Source organism: Gymnoscopelus microlampas (genome assembly GCF_963454915.1).
Source record: "Gymnoscopelus microlampas genome assembly, chromosome: 7".
Classification (NCBI taxonomy): Eukaryota; Metazoa; Chordata; class Actinopteri; order Myctophiformes; family Myctophidae; genus Gymnoscopelus; species Gymnoscopelus microlampas.
This window is the reverse complement of record NC_139944.1, coordinates 57,170,066-57,177,565: the sequence shown is the minus strand read 5'-3', so window position 1 is coordinate 57,177,565 and position 7,500 is coordinate 57,170,066. Positions and strand designations below refer to the sequence as shown.

General features: G+C 47.9%; 1 protein-coding gene across 1 annotated transcript in view; it reads left to right on the top strand.

The window, feature by feature from the left end:
• LOC311048680 (inositol 1,4,5-trisphosphate-gated calcium channel ITPR1-like) overlaps positions 1-7,500 on the top strand; it is a 184,039-nt gene that overhangs the window by 141,920 nt on the left and 34,619 nt on the right. The window lies entirely within an intron of this gene.

The following is a 7,500-nucleotide window of genomic DNA, read 5'->3' as shown; positions in this document are numbered from 1 at the left end:
GATGGCGGCCGCCTGGTGTTGTTGTGAGTACGTGTATTTGGGGGGGGGGCGGTCCTGCCATTACGTTAGTTACTGTAGTTGCTGTGGAGCTACATAGTTCTCCAGAAGACACACACAAACATACACCATCTACAATGGACGAACTGAGCAGCAATATAGACATTCACCACACGAACGTGCATTGTTGACAAAGTGATTGCACAGCCGCTGGAGGCATGACAACCAGGTTAGCGTTAGCGACATGGCAGCTATCACAGCGCCCTGTCCGTCGTGCTGCAACTGCCTGTGATGGCTACAGCAGTAACAGCAAGCTGTCTGCGATGCCATTGTCTGGAGACTGCTCTTAGCGTGACACGACCAATGAGAGTGAGCGCTGTAGTTGTTGCTAAGATACGGTGGCGTCTCTGCCCCATAGCTTGTAGATCTCTCACACATGATTGGCGTAGGCTGCGTTGCCAGGTCTGACTTTGTGTGTAAGCAATGGTCGGCTTATTTGTGCGCGCCTTTGGGCTCGTTTGCATTGTGCGCACGGCAGCGCTTGTTTAGCGTACGTCAGCGCGACGTGGCAACGGACGTGGCAACGTGAAAGGTGATTGGCTGGTGAAAAGAAACACCCGACGTTACACCAGAAATGGTGCCTGGAGAAAATGGTGACCAAAAAAAAAGTGTGGAAAAAAAGGAAAAAAACCCCGCAGCGGCTGCCTGCTGTTGTGGTGATGAGGTCGTGCGCACGGTAAACGGTACGAAGCTGCCTCCCCTTCCGTTTTGTCCGACATTTGGTGAGTAGAATTAATTATGTTGCGCGGTGGAAAAGGTGTAGTGAACAGTGAGATGTCCCCTACGCGAGGCGTAAATTCAGTGCGGCCGGCGTGGCGAGTCAGTAGGCGACATGTGGTCTGGCGGTGCGTTGTTTATCCGATAACAGAGCTGTGGGGTGTCACCACCGAGGGTGCGGAAGTTGCTCGCCATTTATATAGTTAGATATATATATATATATATATCTAACTATATAAATGGCGACCAACTTCCGCACCCTCGGTGTCCACACCCCACAGCTCTGTTATCGACTAAACAACGCACCGCCAGACCACATGTCGCCAACTGACTCGCCACGCCGGCCGCGCTGAATTTACGCCTCGCGTAGGGGACATCTCACTGCTCAATACACCTTTTCCACCGCGCAACATAATTAATTCTACTCACCAAATGTCGGACAAAACGGAAGGGGAGGCAGCTTCGTACCGTTTACCGTGCGCACGACCTCATCACCACAACAGCACGCAGCCGCTGCGGGGCTTTTTTCCTTTTTTTCCAAACTTTTTTTTTGGTCACCATTTTCTCCAGGCACCATTTCTGGTGTAACGTCGGGTGCTTCTTTTCACCAGCCAATCACCTTTCACGTTGCCACGTCCGTTGCCACGTCGCGCTGACGTACGCTAAACAAGCGCTGCCGTGCGCACAATGCAAACGAGCCCAAAGGCGCGCCAAAATCAGCCGACCATTGCTTAGACACAAAGTCAGACCTGGCAACGCAGCCTACGCCAATCATGTGTGAGAGATCTACAAGCTATGGGGCAGAGACGCCACCGTATCTTAGCAACAACTACAGCGCTCACTCTCATTGGTCGTGTCACGCTAAGAGCAGTCTCCAGACAATGGCATCGCAGACAGCTTGCTGTTACTGCTGTAGCCATCACAGGCAGTTGCAGCACGACGGACAGGGCGCTGTGATAGCTGCCATGTCGCTAACGCTAACCTGGTTGTCATGCCTGCAGCGGCTGTGCAATCACTTTGTCAACAATGCACGTTCGTGTGGTGAATGTCTATATTGCTGCTCAGTTCGTCCATTGTAGATGGTGTATGTTTGTGTGTGTCTTCTGGAGAACTATGTCGCTCCACAGCAACTACAGTAACTAACGTAATGGCAGGACCGCCCCGTGCAACAGATGTTAGGCTGCATTATGGTCATGTAGTAATTTCAGATAATTTCGCTCCGATTAGAGCAGTGTTTATCAACCCTTTCACGCCGCCCCCCCCCCCCCCCCCCCCCAAATACACGTACTTGATCTGGGACCCCCCCATTCTGTTTGACTCCGTTCCACAAGTAAATATTGTGAAAATAGCCGATCTACAAGCTCGAAACGCCTCACGTTCAGAGGCTTTGTAAGCTTGGAGATCGGCTATTTTCTACATGATTGCCTCTTTCTTACATTCTTTGCCAATGTGGCCCATGTTTTCATAGCATAGTTTATTGACTACTTCTGTTGCAGAAATGGCCATTTCCTTTACTTTCGGTTTTTTATTGTCTCCGCCAGGCCGAAAGGCATGGCGCAACACTATGTTTCACCCCCTGTCCGTCCGTCTGTGATAGCTAATCTCTCACATCGTTGACTTGATCGCAGCAAAATAACAGCCCGATGTGGAGAGTCAGTGAGAGCTGGATAAACGACGTAAAATGTGTCAAAAGGAGTCTGTACGGCTGTCGATAAATGAACACATGACGTTGGTGGGAGAGCAGATATTGTGTCTTTTGGACAAACAGCAGCGTGGTGCTGATGTTTGTTGTGTGAAGCAGCTTAATGTCAGAGTGTTTGTGTTGGAGCGCCTCAGTGCGGCTGCAGAGTTCATGTGCAACCTCTTCCAGAGAGACACAGAGACACTAGAAACTCTGCTGGGGAAAAAAAACACTGCTGGGCATTGACTTTCCTATGGACATTGATCTACACACTGCAGGTATATCTGCTACACACACAACATCAAACTACACACTGCAGGTATGATGCAGCGTTTGCATTACAGCCAGCATGCCAGCGTAGTTCCCATATGGTTTCAAGGTGGGCTAAACCATATGGACCCCATGTCAGCAATGTCAGCGGCATCCACTTCAGTCCCAACTGCGATGCCCATGCAGGCTATAAGTAGCTTCTACCTGGCCCTTAGGTGGGCCCCAACTAGCCATGTTTATGTGGGACCAAGGCGGGTCCTAACTGGGTTTGCCCATGCAGGCTTTAACTGGGTTCTACCTGGGCCCTAGGTGTACCCTAACCAACCACAGTGCAGTGCCCATCGCTCCAATTGTTGTGACGTCAGGGCTCTCAATACTGCACATTGGTGGAGGAGGAGGGGCCGCAGGGCGACCGCACACATCGCTGAACCAATGGTAGCCCACGGATGTTTCCTCTGTGGATTTACAATCTGCCCCTCTATGCCACATATCATCCGCACTACAGGGTCTTCACTGACCGAGCCACGGCCCCACTGACCCTCATGACGCTACGCCACTTAAACGTGCGGTCCGCAATGTTCCAGGGGTGTCCCCGCGCGTCCCAACACTCCACAGGGGGTCAGTGGACCATCAGGGGGTCCGCGGACCCCCTGTGGACCCCCTGAAACATAACAAATATTATTTCTTCAAATTTTTTCCTTTTTCAAAAAAAAATTTCCACAGTTTCACTCCGGCGATTTGGGTCCCCCAATATACACACGGCTGGGCCCCGTGCGCGGCTGGGGTTGAGGGGGGCGTAGCCCCCCGAAACTCTAGTATATATATATATATGTAAGTGTATACAGGGTATCTGTACATTTATAAAGACAAGAGACAATTTAATGACTCTTAAGACTTTTTTCAAAGCCAAATTGTCAAATATTTTGTAAGAATGAGGCAAATATTGTGAAAATTGCAGATCTACAAGCTCACAACACCTCGCTGCGCTCAACTCCTAAAATTCCAAGTGCTTGTCAGGGTTAGTTCATATTTGAACTGGGGGGTCCCCAGTTCAAATATGATTATTTTGGGGGGTCCCTCAGTTCAGATATGATTATTTTGGGGGGTCCTCAGTTCAAATATGATTATTTTGGGGGGTTCTCAGTTCAGATTTGATTATTTTGGGGGGTCCTCAGTTCAAATATGATTATTTTGGGGGGTTCTCAGTTCAAATATGATTATTTTGGGGGGTCCACAGTTCAAATATGATTATTTTGGGGGGTCCTCAGTTCAAATGATTATTTTGGGGCGCCTGAAAAAGTTGAGAACTATTCAAATGGTCAAATATTAGGTAAGAAAGAGGCAAACGTTGTGAAAATAGACAAACTATACAAGCAGAACAGGCTCTATTGGCTCAATGGTAAAAAAAAAAATCAGCACTTGCACAGGAAACCGGGTTCAAATCCGGGGCAGAAGAGGAAAGTTACAGTTGTTAGAAAATAAAGAAGAAGAGGAAGGCGTGGTTCTACCGTTTGTGGTTCTTTGATGTTCGGATGTAAGATAACATCTGTTATTTACAGAGGACACGCCCCTCCTTTCCTCACACCACAGAGGCCTGGCTTTACTGGTTGCCGTGCGCACGGTGCGCTACGTGCGCTACGTGCGCTACGTGCACTACGTGCACGGCAACAGACCTTTGTAGAGTTTCTTTAGAAGTGTCCGGGGTCGATGAAAGGTCGAGTGTAAACACACAGGAAACAGGAAATAAAAAGAGGAAGTTCTGAGGCTTCTGAGGCAGAGATGAGGCGTACTGCCACAGCACTGAGGGCCGTGCACATACATGCACCCACACACACACACACACACACACACACACACACACACACACACACACACACACACACACACACACACACACACACACACACACACACTGAGGGCAGGTACATGCACTCACACTAGAGATGCGCGGATGGCCTCTCTCGTCACCCGAATCCGCATGTACAAATTAATTATCCGCCCGTTATCCAACCGCAATAATTATATTATCCAATTTAAATAATTTAAATTTAAATAATATAATTATATAATATCATTTTCCCGTATGTCAAAATATTATTATTTTCTGGTATTCCCCGTTAGTTTTAGTATTAGTTGTGCGATGCGATCACAAAATGCATTGATTTAGCCTATGGAATGTCGGTGCGTCTTTTTTTTAAACTGGTGCTGCGTTGAACATAGCTACAGAGCGCACTGCTCTGCTGCGCTCAACATACAGACTCTGTGCGGCATCCAACATACAGGCATCCAACATACATGCGGCATCCAACATACAGAGCGCACTGAGCACCGGTTTAAAAAAAATAAAAAAGTCGCACCGAGATTCCATAGTCTAAATCAATGCATTTTGTGATGGCATCGCACAGAGGCTGCTCTACACACTCACACAGACACAAGCACGCAGAGATTTAGCTATTTTATGGATAGATATATTAATATTAGATGTCATTAATTTATTTACCGCAATATTTCACCCGCGGTTTATCCGATATTAATTAATAATTATATTTGATTGACCCGAATCCACCCAAACCGCGGTTAACTGTGGCAACCACGGCTAAAACCGCGATCCGCGCATCTCTAACTCACACACACACTGAGGGCCGTGCACGTACATGCACCCACCCACACACACACTGATGGCCATGCATGCAAATATATATGTTGTTGTAGACCCAGGGCTCTGTACTAGGTCTGCTAGTATTTCCCTCTACACCAACAGACTGATCTCTAAGCTCACAGAGAGCTTGTAGATCAGACTGATCTCTAAGCTCACAGAGAGCTTGTAGATCAGACTGATCTCTAAGCTCACAGAGAGCTTGTAGATCAGACTGATCTCTAAGCTCACAGATAGCTTGTAGATCAGACTGATCTCTAAGCTCACAGAGAGCTTGTAGATCAGACTGATCTCTAAGCTCACAGAGAGCTTGTAGATCAGACTGATCTCTAAGCTCACAGATAGCTTGTAGATCAGTCTGATCTCTAAGCTCACAGAGAGCTTGTAGATCAGACTGATCTCTAAGCTCACAGATAGCTTGTAGATCAGTCTGATCTCTAAGCTCACAGAGAGCTTGTAGATCAGACTGATCTCTAAGCTCACACAGAGAGCTTGTAGATCAGTCTGATCTCTAAGCTCACACAGAGAGCTTGTAGATCAGACTGATCTCTAAGCTCACACAGAGAGCTTGTAGATCAGTCTGATCTCTAAGCTCACACAGAGAGCTTGTAGATCAGTCTGATCTCTAAGCTCACAGAGAGCTTGTAGATCAGTCTGATCTCTAAGCTCACAGAGAGCTTGTAGATCAGACTGATCTCTAAGCTCACAGAGAGCTTGTAGATCAGTCTGAGGACAACAGGTTCATAGTGGTTAGAGGTTACATCATCATATCACAATCACGTGAGACTCTAACATAGCTTTAACGTGTTCCAACTGGCATGTTTATGGCTCTGGGTCTCACACACACACACACACACACACACACACACACACACACACACACACTGTACTACACACGTGCACAGACCGTGTCGTCAGGTCGTGGGGTTTTGAGGAAAGCGTGCGGACGGAGTGTTCTCTCCTGTTACACGCTCCAATGGAGGGGAGGGGTGGTCCCCCCCCCCCCCTCTAACCCCCCCTGTCCCAGCAGCATGCAGGCAGGTGTGTGCATCACCAGTGTGTGTCACCAGTTGTGTGTGTGTGTGTGTGTGTGTGTGTGTGTGTGTGTGTGTGTGCGTGTGTGCGTGTGTGCGTGTGCGTGTGCGTGTGCACGTGTGTGTGTGTGTGCGTGTGCGCCTGGGGCTTTGCTGCTCATGAATCTTTCAGCTCGGGGGTATTTTTAGAGGCTGAGGCTGTTATGCAAGAAACACCTGTCATGTGATCTAGAGAGAGAGAGAGAGAGAGAGAGAGAGAGAGAGAGAGAGAGAGAGAGAGAGAGAGAGAGAGAGAGAGGGAGTTTTATTTTTTTATTGAATACTTTATTAACACATCGGGTGCCAGAGGTTTATTAAAATATTATACGTTCAGTGCCTGCATATCTTCCATCCACTTACGTTGATACGTTTCGTGCTGTAGAAGCCCCGACACACAAGTGCATTTAAACAGAGCGTGCGAGACGGCGGAGGGTCCCGACTAACGCCTGGAACAATAATATATCTAACGTGATCCTCCATTGCAGAGTGATCGCCGATCGAAAGCGGCTCACTTCCACCACGTTAAAAATACATGGAGATATTAAGCTTTTAGTCAAACAACATTGGAAACATTGGAAAGGCCGACCGGAAGGATCTTTGACATGGATCCACATCCGGCCTCTCCTTCTTAGAGACTCCTTGGATGATCCCAAAGTTTCGTTAGAGCGCCCCCACGTGGGAAAAAATATATAAAGAAATAAATGGGCCAAAAACGGTCCGGACCGTTTATGGCACTCAATGTGTTAATAATGTCTTATTTGCAACTGTATTAGTTTGTGTATGTTAAAGCGGACCCCCAGGAAGACTTGCAGGTTGCTATATTCACTGTTGGATTACGGTGATGTAGTTTATAGAAATGCTGCCCCTACAACTCTGTTACCTCTAGACACAGTGTATCACTCAGCTCTTAGATTCATTACTGGTGAAAGCTACAGCACCCACCATTGTATCCTCTACGACGTTGGTTTTCAAAGTGGGGTCCGGGGACCCCCAGGGGTACTTGAGGGGGTTCCAGGGGGTCCCCAGCTAAATGATGGTCAGGAACC